The sequence below is a fragment of the Bidens hawaiensis genome, unplaced genomic scaffold (genome assembly GCF_021521415.1).
Source record: "Bidens hawaiensis isolate Kalapana, Puna unplaced genomic scaffold, B.hawaiensis_p1.1 tig00005808_1, whole genome shotgun sequence".
NCBI classification, from domain to species: domain Eukaryota; kingdom Viridiplantae; phylum Streptophyta; class Magnoliopsida; order Asterales; family Asteraceae; genus Bidens; species Bidens hawaiensis.
The window spans coordinates 1,227,910-1,247,228 of record NW_027491383.1 but is presented as its reverse complement, the minus strand read 5'-3'; the positions used below and the strand labels follow the sequence as shown (position 1 = coordinate 1,247,228).

At 39.1% G+C, this 19,319-nt stretch overlaps 1 pseudogene across 1 annotated transcript; it reads right to left on the bottom strand.

The window, feature by feature from the left end:
• Window positions 1–5,518: 5,518 nt before the first annotated feature.
• Window positions 5,519–19,087, bottom strand: LOC143630767 (phosphatidylinositol 3,4,5-trisphosphate 3-phosphatase and protein-tyrosine-phosphatase PTEN1-like; annotated as a pseudogene). The gene is made up of 7 exons (XR_013153232.1): window positions 18,833–19,087; window positions 18,574–18,750; window positions 17,798–17,911; window positions 14,417–14,585; window positions 6,144–6,320; window positions 5,962–6,066; window positions 5,519–5,884 (listed from the first exon to the last, which is right to left on the bottom strand). The product of XR_013153232.1 is annotated as a phosphatidylinositol 3,4,5-trisphosphate 3-phosphatase and protein-tyrosine-phosphatase PTEN1-like (transcript).
• Window positions 19,088–19,319: the final 232 nt, after the last annotated feature.

Below are 19,319 nucleotides of genomic sequence, written 5' to 3'. Positions count from 1 at the left end.
TCCCCATAATTTGTGCTTTGTTCATACCCATCTTCATGATTGTAGTCCCCCTCCATATCATCAAAACCATCGTTGCCATAATTATCCGCATACCCAAACTCATCACCATCATCACTATAACACGTATCTCCTATATGTAATAAGTGGATACTAACGTTATCCTCTTTATCATTTTCTTCATCGTTGTTGGGAAAAAGGTTTTGTTGGGGAGGAGTTTGGTGTTGTGGGCTTCTTCAGTTGTTATTGGGATTTGGATTTTGGTTTCGATTGGAATTTTGATTTTTGGTTAGAGTTGCGGTTTGGATTAAGGGCATTGGTGGAGAAGGTGGTCTACGGTTATTTCCAATTAAGTGGTTACTCATGTTTGTTGGTTCGGGTGAAATGGGTTGCAAGTTTTTTATCGGTTTCGGTTTTGCCTTGCTACTCTCTCTATTTCCGGTTCAAAAACAAGTGGTGAAGTCCGCCTAGATAGACGAGTACGCATACAATATCTGTCACCTGCACGCGTAAACAACTACCACGCGTAAAAGAGAAAAAAAATAATAATAATAAAAATCAAAACACTTAAAACAAATTATCACTAATTAAAAAAATTAACTAAATTTAAAAACGCAAAGCGCACAATCTCCCCGAAAACGGCGCCAAAATTTGATCGGTCATTGTCGGACCGGTCAAAGATAGAGAAAATGTGTGTCCTAGATACCCTAAACTAGTTAGAGTAAGAAGGGTGTCGAACCACGAAGAGTTTGTGGTTAGTGGTCTAAATTTAGTTGATTAATTATTATGAAGCTTTGTATAAAGTCGTATAGAACAAATACGATTTAGATTGCAAATGATGAACCAACAAGTTGATTCAATTGATTTATAAATATAAACTGAAATAATTGTAAATGTGAAAACGAGTGTCAAATAGTAACTAAATAACTTTAGTTGATTGAGGTAAACAAAAATTGGGAAAAATGACCGCCCAGGGCTTCGAGCTATGTAGCAAATTATAATTTAATTCGGTTTGTTAATTGGAAATTACTAAGAAATAATATGGTAAATAACTGTAACAAAGGATATTGCAAAACAAGGGATTCCGGCCGTATTGACCTTTCGATGTATAGCCGGGCAAGGAACATGCGCTAGGAATTTGTCTTAGTAAAAATCAAGTTATATAATATGAAATCCCTAAACCAATTGCTAGTATATGATTATGTAAACACCAAAAACGGACAATTATAATAGATTCAACGATAATAACCTTGTTCTTCAAACACAAAAATACCATATAAACCCTAATTGTTCAACAAAGATGATGAAGCATATAAAGTTTAAATCCAACAAACAAAAATCAAAATTTTAATATGCAAACATAAACCCTAGACCTCTGATCAAAAGAAATTTTAGCCTAGCATGTTAACCATAGTTCATACAATTAATTAAGATGATATTATGATTGTTGATGAAGAACTTTGATGTAGAAGGCTTTCTTGATTCTCCTTTTGATTCTTAATGGAGAAGATGATGATGACGGAAGATTAATGAAAAAAAGATGATTACCAATTGCTCAAAATCGCCTCTAAATATCCCCCAATCATGTGGTTACATATCTCCTTAATTATGGCATTAATCTCCATAAAAAACTTGGTTAAAAACTGAATTTCACGATTTTTAAATTGCAGGGACCGTAGGGTACCGCCTGACAAAGATTTTCTTTAATCTCTTGGCCCTAAAACATGCTTAAATCTTCATCTTTGTGTCCTTTATCCGCAACACCTACAATTCATAAACACATAATCAAAGTACATATATTTGTCATGAAACAAGATGAAACCATATACTTTTAACTCCTTTAAGCGTGTGATATTAACCAACCCATCAGCGGGTAAACGTCGCCTTACGAATAGAGAGTTGGAACAAAAACGAGTAAAAGGCTATGTTTTTGGGGTACGGAAAAATTCGTTCCCAGTCATCAATGCCCTTGAAACCGTAATCACGTGTACATGATTGAGGTGGAGGATGAGGATGAACCAGTTGTGGAAGAAATAGTAATAAAATATGAAGAGAAGGAGCACCAAATTTCGATTCGTGCGTTAACTGGTATTCCCTCCTACTCAACTATGCGGGTTCAGGGTTCGATGGGTACTCGCCAACTTCACATAATTATTGACTCGGGATTGACTCACAACTTTGTTGACAATAAATTGGCAAAACGGTTACAATGCAAGGTAAGGGACATTCCTCCTATTAATGTTGGTGTAGAGAATGGGAAGAAACTCACTTGCAATCAGATGTGTCCTGACTTCTAATGGATCATGCAAGGTCATTGGTTCATAGCAGAAGTTTTACTAATAGGTTTGGAGAATTATGGCATGATACTAGATGTATAGTGGCTTCTCCCATTAAATGACATTCTTTGGAATTTCCAAAATATGACCATGCAATTTGAGGTTGATGGCAAACAATATGAATTTAAGGGACTCCAAAATAATAAATTCATGGTTTGCTCGGTAGAAAAAATGGAGAATTGATGAAAAAACATTCTAGGGATAGAGCAATACAATTATTAAGCCTCCAACTCGCCAATGGGGGTTCCGAAGTTACCTACCAATCCAACGTTTTATGTAATCAGACCCACTCACACGAGAACCTGCCTTGGAGAGAGTTGACCCAAGTTTCTCCAAGGTATTTTAGACGCCGGAAGGTTTTCCACCCATTCGGTCTTTTGATCATCGTATCGTCCTTAAGGACCGAACCGTCGGTTCAAAAAGATGTGATAGAGAAGACCACCCGAGAATTATTGAGATTCGAGAGTTATTCGTAACAGTCAAAGCTCATTTGCAGCCCCGGTTGTGTTAGTTAAGAAACAAGACGGGCATTGGCGGATGTGCATGGACTATTGCAGGATTAACAAGGCAACGATTAAAGATAAGTTTCCAATTCCACTAATTGAAGAATTGTTAAATGAACTAGGTGGGGCCACATTTTTTTCAAAGTTGGATTTACGCTCCGGGTATCATCAAGTTTGTATGGCACCCGAAGAGATTCATAAAACAACGTTTTGAACCCACGAGGGCCATTATGAATTTCTTGTTATGCCATTTTGCCTTACGAATGCACCTACAATGTTCCACGCTCTCATGAACCATGGTTTTTGGCCAATGTTAAGAAAAGGGATACTTGTATTTTTTGATGACATACTTGTGTATAGCCTAAGTGAAGACCAACACATTCACCATTTAAAACAAGTCCTCTCTATTATGAAGGAAAATAAGTTGTTTGCTAAAGAATCAAAATGTGTGTTCGGAGGACGTGTGGTGGAGTGTTTGGGCCATATTATACATGGGGAGGGGGTGAAAACAGACCCGGCCAAAATAGAGGCTATTCAACAATGGTCGGTATCGAAGAAACTCAAACCACTTAGGGGTTTTTTAGGGTTAGTCGGGTATTACAGGCGTTTCATCATGTCCTTTGGAATAATTACTAAACCACCTACCGACTTATTAAAGAAGGATGCATTACATTGGGGAGCAGAAGCACATGAAGCTTTTGACCGCCTCAAAGAGCTTTATCCTCAGCACCAGTTTTGTCTTTACCCGATCCTACTAAACAATTCGTGGTGGAAACAGATGCTTCGGCGGGTGGGCTAGGGGCGGTTCTAATGCAAGAACGTCACCCAGTTTCATTTTTAAGCAATGCTCTCTCCCCAAAACAAAACGTGTTATCGGTGTATGAGAAGGAGTTGCTAGCAATCATGATGGCGGTGAAACAATGGCACTATTATCTCATCACGGGTCCATTTATTATATGCATTGACCAGAGAAGTCTCAAACATCTTTTGACCCAAAAGGTGACAACTCCATTGCAACACAAATGGCTCGCGAAACTCATGGGCTATCATTATTGAATTGAGTACAAAAAGGAGCGAGAGAATGTTGCGGCCGACGCCTTATCACGGGTTCAGGGTGCCATCTGTCATGAGTCACCGATGGGCGGTCACTCAGGAGTTATGGCCACGGTTCAACGGGTGAAGGGTTTTTTTAAGGGAGTTTCAAAGATGGTGCGACAGGTTGTCCGTAGGTGCAACGTGTGTATGCGGGCGAAGCATGAAAATGTTTCATCGCTGGGGCTGTTACAACCTTTACCGGTTCCCGACACTATTTTCACAGATATTTCCATTGATTTTATAGGTAGGTTACCGAAGGTCAGGGGAAAGATACTATATTTGTGGTGGTTGATCGGCTCACGAAATACGGTCACTTCATGGTTCTCGGCCACCCGTTCTCTACCAAGAAAGCTGCTCAGGTATTTCTCGACAATATTTATAAACTGCATGGCTGCCCTAACTCGATAATCTCATATTGTGATACGGTGTTTTTAAGTTCATTTTGGACGGAATTCTTAAAGCTTCAAGGGGTGTCGCCAAATTGTCCACGGCTTACCACCCGCAAACCGACGGGCAAACGGAAGTTGTTAGCAGGTGTTTGGAAGGGTATTTATGGTGCGTGGTGACGGTGATGGTGATGAAACAACCCCACACGTCGATTAAATGGGTGTCCTTAGCTGAGTGGTGGTAACTACATTCCATTTTTCATTCGTAAAGTCGCCTTTAGAGGCTCTCTATGGGTATCGCCCTCCCCTGCATATCCCTTATATTCTTAAGGACACTGCCAATAAAGAGGTTGATGGAATGATGCAAGACCGTGAGTCCGCGGTGAGGGTCTTGAAACAATCTCTACTTAAGGCTCAAAACCATATGAAACAACAAGCCGATAGGCACCGCACCGAGAGAGAATTTGAAGCAGGTTATTGGGTCTACCTCAAGTTACAACCATACATGCAAAATTACCTACGATTTTATAAGCACTCTAAGCTCACACCGAAATACTATGGCCCTTTTTTTATTATGGAAAAGGTAGGATTTACATGTTGGATCTACCAGATTAAGCTCAGATTCACCCCATTTTTCATGTGTCGTTGCTTAAAGATGCAGGCAGGCCTCCATCCAAAGTAGTTCCTTTTACGACGGGACCACGGTTTAGTTTGTTACCTAAAAGGGTGTTGGATCGGAAGTTGGTTAAAAGGGTAACGGGGCAACGATGAAGATACTGGTTCACTGGAAGGGCCAGACGACACAAGACGCCACATGAGAATACCTTGATGACTTACGGCTGCGTTTTCCCGACTTCAGCGAGCTCACTTCTTGAGGTCAAAAAGTGTGTTATGGAGGGAGTTTTGATACGAACAGTCAGCTTTGTTTATTTTAAGTCTTTTGTTTGCTTTGTTTAAGTTTGGGTTGTTAAGGACCATTAATGCCTTTCTGTTTTGTTTGGGGTGTCTTGTGGAACTTTTGTTAAATGTGATTTGATTATAAACCTAAATGCCGTCAAGGTCTGGACATCCAAAAATACGACTTTCCTCCACATCATTTAGCTTTCTTATTCCTTCCCTTTCAGTTACAACTAATAAGGCGGTTACAATGACGGTTGCAAGAAGCAGTACTCTGAGAGTTGATCAATATGTGGCACCATCGAACACGTTTCTTTTGTGTGGTAGCATAAAACGACAATATGAATACGTTAAAACGAATCAAACCAAATAATAATTGTGTGATGAATAGTTTTGGCTTTTTACAACATATCGATACAGTAATATCTAAAAGTTGAAAATTTACACTCCCCACTTAAAAGAAACACAATCAATGGTCAGAACTTCATCAGTCTCCGCCATCGCTAAGCTCATTACCATCAGATGTAGCCGAGAACGATTGGCAATGGCTAAAAGCAGGGTCAGGCTCATGATTAGGGTCAACTGGACCAAACTACAACTCGACACGAAACTCGGGACCCGCTATTGATCTTGCCTTAGTTCCAACTTTATCCAATTCCAATATAGAAAGCTGCACAGTTCGAAACCTCAAAATTAATAAATTTAAACACAAAAATTACAAAGTATTTAAAAGAATCAAATATGAACCTGTAGCATGTTGTTTTCAATGAAAGCAGTATTGAAGCAGGCATAAAAGAATCGACCACCGATGTTTTTTTCATAAAAGGTGACACGCACATCACCAGTAACCTGTCAAACCATGATATAGATATAGATATACATATATGATAATATGAAATTGATAAGTGGGCATTTGTGGAATCACACCAATAAGCTTTATTAAAGTAGCATTCAAGGCAGTTCATTTCATCAGATTTTTCTTGCTCTGACTTGTCATCTTCCTTGATGAACGGGTACAGAAAACTGTCGACGCCAGCTGTATTAGTTTTTTTCGAGCAATAGTTTTTACATTTATGTATGGATGGACGATAAAGTTGGCCCGGAACCTGTAGCAGAATATGATAATTAATATACACAAATAATATGACAAAGATGGAAAACCAACGAGAACCACTGATTTATTATGAAAAGTGTTACACTCAATTTATAAAAGCATCACGAACTGAGCACTCACAATTACTTTTAAGTATTACGCTCACGAACTGAACGCATTACTCTCACGAACTAAATGCGTTACTCTCACAAACTGAGCTTATTACACTCATTTACGTGTTACGCTCAATTAAAAAGCATCACAAATTGAGTATACAAATAACAGCTCTGTTTGCAAAAAAAAACTAATTTGGCATGCTTAAAACTAATGAAAAACAGAGTGTAATGGTGGATCGAATTCAATTCAATTCATAGAGCGTGACTGTAAACTAATAATTTAACAATTTGATAAAGAAAAGGAATTCGCAAATTGAGATGAACAGCAAATAACGTTCGCATCGTCTTTGCCAATTTCAAAATTGTAATTTTTTATTTTGCAAATTAATTGCTGATTTGAATTTCATTGAATTGATGAATCGAATCCTAAATAAAAAAAAACGGAATTCATCGGCAGATGCTTCAGCGTATTTAGCTAGCGGTGGAGGAAACAGCTAAGTAGAACGAAACGGAATTGAATGAAGTTTCAATTTTGCCATCATGTGTTTTTTGAAATCCATGAAGTATGTTGTCGCGTAAGTTATCGTATGATAAGGATTATTATATTCTATCTATCTATCTATCTATCTAGGGGTGGATTATTGTACAATAATGGCTTATCGTACATTACGTATGCGACCTTCCAGAGCGTTGGATTAAAAAACACAAGGTGACAGTTTTGTAAAATAACTCAAACTAGTTCATGATCAAATTCATCGATTACAAATCCATTCTGATCCAAATTCTAAACTCATCACGCAATCTCATCCAATTTCTAAACCCTAATCAGAGCTTAAAGTATGAAATCTCTAAAGTCAAAAAACAGTATCAAAATGAAAGTCATTGAACATCAAGAATCTTCAAAATTGATTAAAAAATGATGATTTAATCAATCAAATTGTTGTGTAGAAGTATTTAGATTCATCAATCGATTATGAAATTGCATAATACTATACTTAATTGAGTTCTGATTACGATTCAAAATATTACGTTTAAACGTTTGGAACAAAAACTGAAGACACTAAAACGTTCTGACAAAAAAACGAACACCTTTAAACGTTCTAAACAAAACTGAAGACACTAAAACGTTTTGACTAAAACGAACACCTTTAAACGTTCAAGTTAAACATTCAAGTTCAGAACAAAAAGTTTAGAAGTTCAGAACCATAATCAGAGCTCAAGTCTAAAATTAAACGTTCTACACAAACCTTTAAATGCTTAGAAGCTCAGATCTGAAATTAAACTATATGTAACATGAAATTGAACGCTGAAATAAATTCATATAATCTCGTAATCATCAAGAAATCATCAATCGACCATCGATTTCATCATATGAAGAAATCTGGAACGTATTTAGACTTCTATCAGTTCAATTCAATTTTCAAATTTTCGATTCAATTGAAGTGAAGACTGGAATGGAGTCAGTAACGATGATTGAATGATCGTAACGGTTAATTGGGATGGAAACAAATTGAAAGAATTTACAATATTGTCATCGTGTGTTTTTTGAAATCAAGGGTGTAAGGGTGTCACTTGCGTAATAAACGATAAGAGTTATTGTATTGGATCTTTTCTCTCTCTCTCTCTCTCTCTCTCTCTCTCTATATATATATATATATATATATATATATATATATATATATATATAGAGAGAGAGAGAGAGAGAGATGGGTTCAAAAGAAAACTTCAAAAAAGGAGGGAACTGGGGAACCCCCTTCCCAACCCTTGATCACCTCCCTTCATCTTATGATGCATCCTCGATCATCTACATCACATCATTATTGTAAGAAAAAAAACCCTAAAAAAATATAAAACAAAAACAAAACGAAAAAATAAAAAAAGTAAAAAAAATGTGTGTGGAAGGGGGGGGGTTACTAGAGTGGGTGCGGGTTTAGTTTCTGAGGGTTTTTAGTTTCATAAGGTCATATGAAATGTAGAGGATCAAAGAACACAAGTGGTGCACCATAAGATTAGAGGGATGGTCTAAGATTGAGTTCCCCAGTTTTCCATTTTTTGGAGTTCCCCGGTGAACTCTAACAAAAGCCCAATTAAAGTATACTCAAGAAGAAGGAAACGGGCCACAGCTGCCAATACGGGCCAGCTGAATTCTGGTTTTGGGCTTAAGCTGGATCCACTTGGTCAAGGAGTTAGTGGCAAGTTGGAAGAGTGGGGAGCATCTACTATGCCCTTTATTAACATGAAGTAAAAGAGTGAGGAGTTGTTCCTCTGCCAGCAGTTACATGTTTTGGGTTAATAAAAGTAGGCTTCTTACTTTTGTATTCCTCATTCTAGTTTTTCATTATCAAAGTATTGTGTAATTGGAGGAATTGCCCCTCGAATCAGGCTATTTATCTCACTTTTAATAAAAGTTGCCTGCTTGAATTTTAGATCTTATCATTTTGTTCCATTGTCGAGAAACAAGGATGGTTCAAACCCGGAAGAGTTATGAGGGAGACGGATCCAAAACAGAGCAAATAGCTATTCAATTGGCTGCTATTGCTGCAAAGTTGGAGTCTATGGATTCAATGAAGGAAGATATTGCAGCCTTGAAAAGAGACCGTTCTAAAGGTAGTAGGTTTGATGAAGGGAGAGCTCGTGGAGAGGACGAGCTGGATACAAACCCTAAAACAAAATTGATTTTCCTGTTTTTAATGGAGGGGATCCATGTGGGTGGATACTAAAGGCGGAAAAGTATTTTCGGTATTATCAGATACCATACAAAGATAAGGTAGAAATAGTCTCCATGCACCTAGAGGGAGACGCCTTAGACCTATATTCCTGGCTTTCAGACGATCATCCTTTTAACTTTCTGGAAAGAACTAGTGCAAGCCTTCACCAAAAATTTCGATGCGGCCGAGTTTCAAAATCCAGATGAACACCTATGCAGTATCAAACAAACTGGATCAGTCCAGGAATACCGTCAAGAATTTGCTAAGCGATCTTCACGAGTTTTGAGGTGGCTAAAGAATTGTTAATTTAGAGCTTTCCTAAATGGATTGAAGGAAGAACTAAAGGCTCATGTTAGGATACGCAAACCACGAACTGTTTACAACGCCATGAGTCTTGCTTTGGAATTTGAGGCCAAATCTAACCGGCATCGACCCGAAAAAAGTTCTACCAGGGCATAAAATTCCAATCCACTTGATTCCAAAACCATTACCTCACATCCCTCAACCCTCTAACCAACAAAAAAACTCCCTTCTTAATTTCAGACACCAAAAGACAAAACCGTCTATTAAGGGGCGAGTGCTACAGATGTGGGGAGAAATATAGTCTCGGACATAGATGTAAAGTGAGCACATTGAAATTGTTAGAAGCCGATGAGGGCTTGGGGGAGCAACATGAACTGAAATTCCTAATAATGATAAGACACAATAAGAGAAAGCAGAGATCAGTTTACATGCTATTCTAGGGAAATCGCATCCCACAACGATGAAAGTCCATGGTATGTTAAATTCTACCGAGGTTTTGATTTTAATTGATGGGGGTTCTACCCATAATTTTATCTCAGACTGCAGAGAGATTAATATTGAGACCCAAGCGATACCACCTTTCGAGGTTCAAATTGGCAATGGAGATGTAATCCAATGTCACCATATTTGCAAAAGTTTTTCTGTACAGATCATAGTTATCAAGTGCGCTAGGCGCACTCAAGGCGCATAGGACTTGCCTGGGGCCTAGGCGCAAGGCGCAAAAAAAGCAAGGGCCCGAGAAAAAAAAAGCGCACAATAAAAAAAAATTAAAATTTATTATGTATTCCAAAACTTGAATGACATAGTTCCAATGCCAAAAGTTATCCAATGCCAAAAGCAAACTAAAGTTTAATAGCATCATAGCATACATAAATTGGGCAATCACCAACTAGCTGAAGTCATTTTCTACACATTTTAGGTTAACTGGATTACTAATTATGCTCTACAACCTAACCTAAACAAAATCAGATTTGTATTTGCCAAATCTAGAAAAAATAATAATCAAAAGTTAGTCATTCTAGATTAAAAAGTCCACCTTTAATATATAGTTTTAAAGTTTCAATCATATAAAAGGAAACATAAATCATAAAATGAGAATTCAGCAAAGCAAATTAAAATTAATTATTAAACAATAACAAAGTTCCATTCATCATCCAGAATAGTCGATGATTATATTAACATATTGAATTAAATTAAGTAAATTCCCCCGTTTTTAGGTAATTCTTATGACTCTGTTAGTGAATAATCAAAAGAATTAATAAAATATTTAAAAAAACAAAAAAAAAGGAAATTGACCTAAGAATTGCGCCTTTCCTATTTAGAGTCGCTAAATCTTCGCCTCGCCTAAAGATAGCGCCTAGGTGCAGTGGACAAATGCTTTTAATAACTATGGCACAGATTAATGGTTTGAAGATTATTCAAGACTTCCACCCATTTTTTCAATTGGAGGGGCTGATTTACGTTTGGTTATTCAATGGCTATCCACCATGAATACGGTTCAAGCAAATTGGAAATAACTATTCATGATTTTCGCTATCAATGGGAAGCAATACAAGCTTAAAGGTATTGAAACGGGACCCCAAAAATCATCTAGCTTCCAACACTTGGCTATCGAACCATTAAGCAGCCCACAAATTCCAACTCCACTACAACCTATTATCAACCAATACTTCAATGTGTTTGATGAAACCCAAAACCCTGCCACCTATTAGAACTCAACATAGACCGGTCAATCCCCTTAATTCCAACGCACCACCACCAAATATCCGACCCTACCGATACCCCCCCCCCCCCCCCCATTCGCAAAAAATCAAAATAGAGAAACAAGTCGACCAACTTTTGACAGCTGGGTTTATTCAGGCAATTACTAGCCCGTTTCCGAGTCCGGTATTACTAGTAAAAAAGAAAGATAAAACTTGGAGAATGTGTGTCGATTATCGAGCCCTAAACAAGATAACCGTAGCCGACAAGTACCCCATTCCAAACATTGACGAGTTACTGGATGAATTGCATGGTGCACGTGTATTTTCAAAGCTTGATTTACGATCTTGGTATTACCATATCAAAGTAACGGTTCAAGATGTTGCAAAAATAGTTTTCCATACTCACTCAAGGCACTACGAGTTCAAGGTGATGCCATTTGGATTAGCAAATGCGCCTTCCACTTTTCAAGCCATTATGAACGATTTATTTTGCCCCTTTTTATGTCGTTTCATACTCGTATTTTTTGACGATATCTTGATTTATAGCCATACCATGTAGCAACACTGAACTCATTTGGAACAGGCCCTAAAGTTTCTCTACGACAATCAATTTTTTGCTAAGATGTCGAAGTGTTGTTTCGGGCAGCCGCAAGTGGTGTTCCTCGGGCATGTGGTTAATTCAAAAGGTGTTAAAGTTGAAGAAGAAGAAAATATTTCGGCAGTGCATTCTTGGCCAATACCTTCAGCAGTCAAGGAAGTGAGAGGTTTCCTTGGTCTAAAGGGATACTATAGATGTTTTGTTTGAAACTATGGTTTGATAGCACGACCTCTCACAATGTTGACTAAGAAAGATGGGTTCGTGTGGTCGGAAGAAGCCCTAAACGCCTTTAATAAACTGAAACATGCACTGTTGTCCACACCTGTTTGAGGTTCCCAACTTCTCGCAACCATTTGTTGTTGAATGTGACGTTTCTTCTTATGGTGTGGGGGCGATGTTGTCTCAAGCTGAACATCCCGTGGCCTATTTTAGCAAGGGATTAATAGATTTAAATAAGCTTATGACCGAGAGCTGCTGGCTTTAGTATTGGCAGTACAAAAGTGGAGTCATTACCTGCTTGGCCGGCATTTTTTCATCCACACCGATCATTATACCTTGAAGCTCTTACTTGAGCAGCGGATTACAACTACCGAGCAGCGTCTACTATTAAAACTTATGCCTTATGACTTCTCTATTATTCACAAAGCAGGGAAAGAAAATAAAGGAGCAGATGCCTTATCACGCCGACCCCATTCAAGTGATTTATTAACAATGATGGTGCCCTATTGGGTAGAGGGGGCTGACATCAAACTCGGACTCCAAAATGACCCAGTTACGAGTGATATTGTCAACAAATTACAAGTTGATCCATCATCAGTTGTTGGCTTCTCAATCATTGATCAGTATATATTTTATAAAGGACGCTTACCTGAAGTACCTAATTTCAAGAAGTTGTTACGGGAGGCACATGGCACCCCAACAAGTGGTCATGAGGGATTTTTAAAGACTTTTAAGCTTCTTTCAGTAAAGTCTTTTTGGCCTAATTTGAAACAAGATGTTCGAGTTTTTGTGCAGCAGTGTGTAATCTATCAATAACAAAAATACCAAACACTATCTTCTGCCAGTTTACTTCATCCCTTACGCATTCCCAATCAAATTTGGGAGGATCTCTCAATGAACTTTATAGTCGGCTTACCTCCTTCGGGTTGTTACGATACTATATTAGTAGTGGTTGATCGTTTGAGCAAATATGCTCATTTTCTCTGCCTCTCGCATCCATTCACTGCAAAAGGGGTGGCTGCAATTTTTTGTAAGGAAGTAATTCACTTGCATGGATTCCTAAGATCCAACATATCTGACAGAGACGTGGTTTTTCTCAGCCACTTTTGGCAGGAACTATTTCACTTAAGCCAAACTAAGCTCCAATTGAATACAAGTTACCATCCCCAAACAGATGGGCAGACTGAAGTCATAAACCGTTGTCTTGAAGCCTATATACGATGTTTTGCTGGTGAACAACCTACAAAGTGGAGTACTTATTTACCATGGGCTGAATATTCGTATAACACGGCGTGTCACACAGCAACAAGCACCGCTCCCTTCATTGTCATCTATGGTAGAGAGCCTCCTTCCTTATTGCCTTATGCCATGGGAGAGACAAAAAATGCAGAATTGGAGCAACAGTTAGTAGACCGGGATGATATGTTAAAGCTTCTTAGAAATAATCTCAAAAGATCCCAAGACCGGATGAAGAATCAATCTAATATTTCAGGTTGGGGATTTTGTTTTCCTAAAAATTTAACCCTACCGTCAAAAAGGTTTAGCCAAACGTCACTATGAAACACTTTCTCCATGATTTTTCGGTCCACATCGTATTAAACGTGTAGTGGGTCCAGTTGCTTATGAATTGGAGCTCCCACCTACTGCTAGAATTCACCTGGTGTACCACGTGTCCATGCTTGAACCCGCCCATGTATCTTTCTCTTCTGACCAGCAACTTCCATTACCCATCACTAAAGACTGGGAAATTAACTTGCAACCAAGTTCTATTATAGCTCATCGTAGGATTTCCGAAGCTGATAATTTGTTTCTTGAATTGCTGGTATTTTGGTGTAATCGCCCGATGAAAGAAGCTACATGGGAATCCAATGATCTGTTGGCAGAACAAGTACCCGAATTCCGCCTTGAGGACAAGGCATGTTACCAGGAGTGAAGTAATGATAAAGGCCAATTAAAGTATACTTGAGAAGAAGGAAACGGGCCACAGCTGCCAATACGGGCCAGCTGAATTCTGTTTCTGGGCTTAAGTTGGGTCCACTTGGTCAAGGAGTTAGTGGTAAGTTGGAAGAGTGGGGAGCAGTTACTATGCCCTTTATTAACAGGAAGATAAAAGAGTTAGGTGTTGTTCCTATGCCAGCAGTTACATGTTTTGGATTAATAAAAGCAGGCTTCTTACTTTTGTATTCCTCATTCTAGTTTTTCATTATCAAAGTCTTGTAATTGGAGACATTGTTCCTCTCGAATCGGGCGTGTGTGTGTGTGTGTGTGTGTGTGTGTGTGTGTTGTCTGGTAGCTAAGAGGTCTTAAAGTTCTTAAATTATTTGGAAGTTATAAAATGATCCTGATCCTATATGTGTGTCCTATATGTGTGTGTACGTCTCTCTATACACACATATATATATGTATATCAGAGTTCTAATAAATATCAATAAGTACCATTGTGTGATTTGTACATGACATACCTCTTGCATTTCAGACAAAACAAAGAAGATGGCCAGTACACTTTTAGCATCATAAATTCGAATTCGCTGCAACACCCTGCTACATGTTCACATTTGGAGGGCAACCCTCGGGAAATGAAAGAGATTTTTGCCAGTAGTTAACATAACGGCGTTGACTTGGTATCGTCACCTGCTCAGCATTTGCATATGCATCATTATACCCTCTATAATAGATATTGTTAGGATTAAACGCACACACGAAACTGAACACGACACGAAAGCAATAAACGAACACGAGGATTTAACGTGGTTCGGTCTAAACTGACCTACGTCTACGGGTGGCAACTAGGTATATCTTTATTGAGTGACCAAATATTACAAGTACATAATGTTGTTTATATAGAGACTGAACTAGGGTTAGTAAATTATTATGCAAGAAATCTAAACCGGGCCGGGCTTGGGCCCGACCGCCCACACCCGTCTCCTCTTTTGACTTCATATAATAAACCGGGCCAACAAGGCCTACGAACCCAACAATCTCCCACTCGGAGACCTTGAGTACTCTCGTCTGCACTCCTGATTGTACTTCTGTAATCTGAACATTAAACTTCTTCTAGTTGCCACCGCCTTCTCATCAATTAACCTGAAGGCCCGTTGAAGCTCCCCGGAGCTCCAACACGTCAGTCACGGCTGAAACTGCCCCTGACCCGTTCTCTGTCCCTACCGGCTCCCACTGTAACGAACTACCGGATCCTGAGATAACCTGAGAACAAACACTCTCCATATTCAGCAAGTAATTCATTGGAGAGACTTTTACAGCTGGAATACTGGTTTTCTTAATCCACTGTCGACCTGGGACTGTAACTGAAACACGACCTGTGCTCCCACTGTCACGATGTCCCCCAACTGATTTAACCTTCCTAGCTCGTTCATCCTGAATCTTCACTTTGGCTCTGGGTTTGTTACTTGCAAAACGAACCTTCTTCTGCCCACGAGATTCTGTGAACCGGACTTTGTCTTTCACCAAAACTGGATCCACTCCTTTCGGTGACATATCGACCATATACAACGAACCCATTTTCTTGCCACGAGCAACCACGAGATTCCCTTTGACTACTTTCCACTGCCCATTCCCGAACTTAACATCGTGCCCCTGGTCATCCAACTGCCCAACTGAAATCAAACGTTTCTTCAAACTTGGAATAACCCTCACGTCTTTCAAAGTCCAAGAAGTACCGGCTGAAGTTATCAAATCAACGTCTCCCATACCCGTAACCTCTAAAATATCATCATTCGCTAGTCGAACCTTTCCAAAATCCCCAAATTTAAGATTCTTCATCGTTTCACTACAGTGAGTGGCATGAAACGATGCACCAGAATCCATCACCCAAGCATCAACGCTACTCTCAACACTACAAACCAAAGCCTCATCACTACTGACCCCGTCATCTGTGTCGTCTTCTGTAACGTTCACCTCTTTCTTACCATTCAGACACTGATTCCTGAAGTGTCCTTTCTCTTTACAACCCCAACATTCAATATCCTTACGAGTCTTAGACTGAATCCTCTTCCTGCTCCCACTGCCTCGCTGTTTTCCCCTACCTCTACCTTCTGTGACTAGCATATTGCCTGATGATTCACCTGAACTTCTGCGTCTTGAATCTTCTCCCAGAATCAGATCTCGAATCCCATCGAAAGTAATATTTGTAGACGAACTACAAACTGCAGTCACTGTTTGCGACAAACTGTCGGGCAAAGAGGATAATAACAAGAGGCCTTGAACTTCATCATCAAACTTAATGTCAACTGACACTAAGCGGGACAAGATCGAATTAAGATTATTGATATGAGTTGTAACTGACCCACCCTCTTTCATTCGAGTTGTCACTAGCTCTCTGATAAGATAGACCTTATTCGCTGCCGAAGGCTTCTCTTACATGTTGGATAGTGCGTCCATCATACCACGGGCTGTGGTTTCTTTCATGACGTTAAACGCCACATCTTCCGACAACGACAATGTAATACAAGCCCTAGCTTTCTTGTCTAACTTCTTCCAATCTGCTTCTGACAACTTTTCTGGTTTTTCATCCTCAAACACTACATCCAAGTCTTTCTGACAAAGTAGTGCCTCAATCTGCATCTTCCACCAACCGAACTTCTGTCCGTCAAACTTCTGTATCGAAACCTTTCCGTCTTCTGCCATAACAATGACTAAAACGAAAAACTGGATAAAAAAACAGAGACAGACACAGCAACACGAGCCTGAACTTAACGACTGTTCTACTGAACTCTGTTAAAAAAAAATCAACCTATTTTAAACGTGCAGCGGAATAACGAGCTGTAAATCAGAAACCGAAACTTTAAACTGAAACGATAAACCTGACAAACGCGGTTGGCACTGGTTCTCCGTTTCTTTAAACGACTTCAACTGTTCTTCAACAAAAATAGGATCTTGATTGGCTCGTTCTTGACTCGTTGAAACTGTTAAAAAATATCTTGTCCTTGTGCCTCGGCTAAACTGCCCGATAAAACTTTCGAACCTAAATAGAGAAAACTTGGTCCACACAAAAAATTGATCTTTTAAAACAAAAAAAAAATCAAGAATTTTGGTCAAATCTGGCTATTGGTCAAAAGGTATGCTGCAACTTGAACAAATATAATTAACCATGGTCACGTCTCTCTCTACCAAGCACACGCTCTTAGTGAGAAAATATCGATTAAGCTTCTGCCTCAAAATCAATATCTTACAAAAAACTCCGGCGTCTGACCCACAACTAAACAACGGTACACGGTGGTTATGCGGTGGTAAAATGCTTTCGAAAAATTAAACCGAACCTGAACAACTCCGGCGACTGGGTATGGCGGAACCCTACCGGAGATCACCCCTTTCTTCCCTGCGGCTGAGTCGGTAAGACTCTAGCGGTGTTGCGACAGCAACAGCAAGGTTTTCTCGCGGCGAAAAAACGATGACGGCGGAACCCTAGCGCAGCAGGGTGGCGGCGGCGGAAGGTTGGTTCCCGTGTTCTTCGTGTGATCCGAACCTAAGCTCTAGATACCACTTGTTAGGATTAAACGCACACACGAAACTGAACACGACACGAAAGCAATAAACGAACACGAGGATTTAACGTGGTTCGGTCTAAACTGACCTACGTCCACGGGTGGCAACTAGGTATATCTTTATTGAGTGACCAAATATTACAAGTACATAATGTTGTTTATATAGAGACTAAACTAGGGTTAGTAAATTATTATGCAAGAAATCTAAACCGGGCCGGGCTTGGGCCCGACCGCCCACACCCGTCTCCTCTTTTGACTTCATATAATAAACCGGGCCAACAAGGCCTACGAACCCAACAGATATTTCATTTTTAATGTTATTAAAAGGAACATATGTCTCACTCCAAGATTATTAGTTGTCCTTTTATCTGCATAAACTTGAAGAGCTTCCTCTGCTAGCATGCCAGTGTAGACCAAGTATGAACATACCATTAAGCCTGTTCGCCCTTTACCTGCCTGTTATATTTACAAAAATTAGTCTTTTTTAATACCTCAAGTTCTTTGACTATTAAGAGCTTGGTATTAGAAAAATGAGGTTCTTTGAAGCATTTATGTAAAGCAAAAGTTGTATCTCTCTCATCACTTTTCATCAAATAAACCATTCATTATTTCTTCATCCCTTTGGTTGCTTTTTTATATCAGCCTCATTCAGACCCTAACTTTGGCCAATTTTGACACATATGTTTGTGAGGTAGTTTACTAATTTTGACCTAAAGCCTCATCAATTTTGACCCATATGCTGCTTTATGGTTTACTCATCACTGTATGTTAGTGGTAGTTTACCACATCTTACTTTTTATATGGTTGTTTTTGATGATTCTCTTAGCTACATTTTATGTTATCTGGATTACTATACTCAAAAAAAAAAATAAAGGATTTTGAGCCGAGGATCTCAAAAGAGCAGCCTCTCTATCTCCTATGACCTATCTAAGGTTTGCCCCCAGTGCACCTTCCCCGGATAGCCATAACGATGCTATGAGTAGGATATACCGGGTGTGTTGTTATGTGTGAGGCTGCGCCTCAAGACCCTAAAGCGTTTTCCAAATCACATCGCACATCTTTTAAAACCAAGCGTAAGAGTTCTAATAAATTGTAATTAAGAGACTTTGCAACTTCACCATGCAATGAATGACAACAATATTCTTTGGGTCGCTTGAAAGCCACTAATGAACACTTTCACATAATCCCTTGATCAATGCGAGGGGTGGCACATGATTATCATCAAACGGGTATCTCTCCAAAAAGCCATTAAAATGAGATGAATCATACTCTTCCTCTATGCATAAGTTATACACCTACAAGACATTAAAAGAATATCAAAATTTCCTAAAAAGCCTTTAAGGGAAATGAAGCAAACAACAAAGGCATGTGAAGTACCTTATAGTGTCCACTATGTCTCATTTCCAAAACCTCCTTAACTTGCCACATAGGATTGCGATATATGGCCATCATCCGCTCTGCAGGAAATGACATGGCTAATATACGAGGGGTGATATAAGACATATCGAGATCATAACCGCCAACTAACAACCGCCTTCGTTTTTGAGACACTAGCCTAAGTATAAAGATGCTTTTTGACACATAATTAATTAGTATAGCATCATTATTGAGTGTACTACCGTTCGCTCCCATTTTTATTAAACTCTCAAGAACACCTGTACAAACACATTGCCATAGTTCAACTCAAAAGCTAAAACCTCAAGACTACAATGGACACCTGTTTAAGAGTCATGTAGCTCGGTTCGGGTGAAACTATAAGTTGTGTTCAAGACTATACATCCACTGTAAGCATAATGGTTAGGCTAAGTTGCAATATAAGTTGCTACTGTTACAAAGTACACATGTTTAGAAGTCTTAAAAGGTC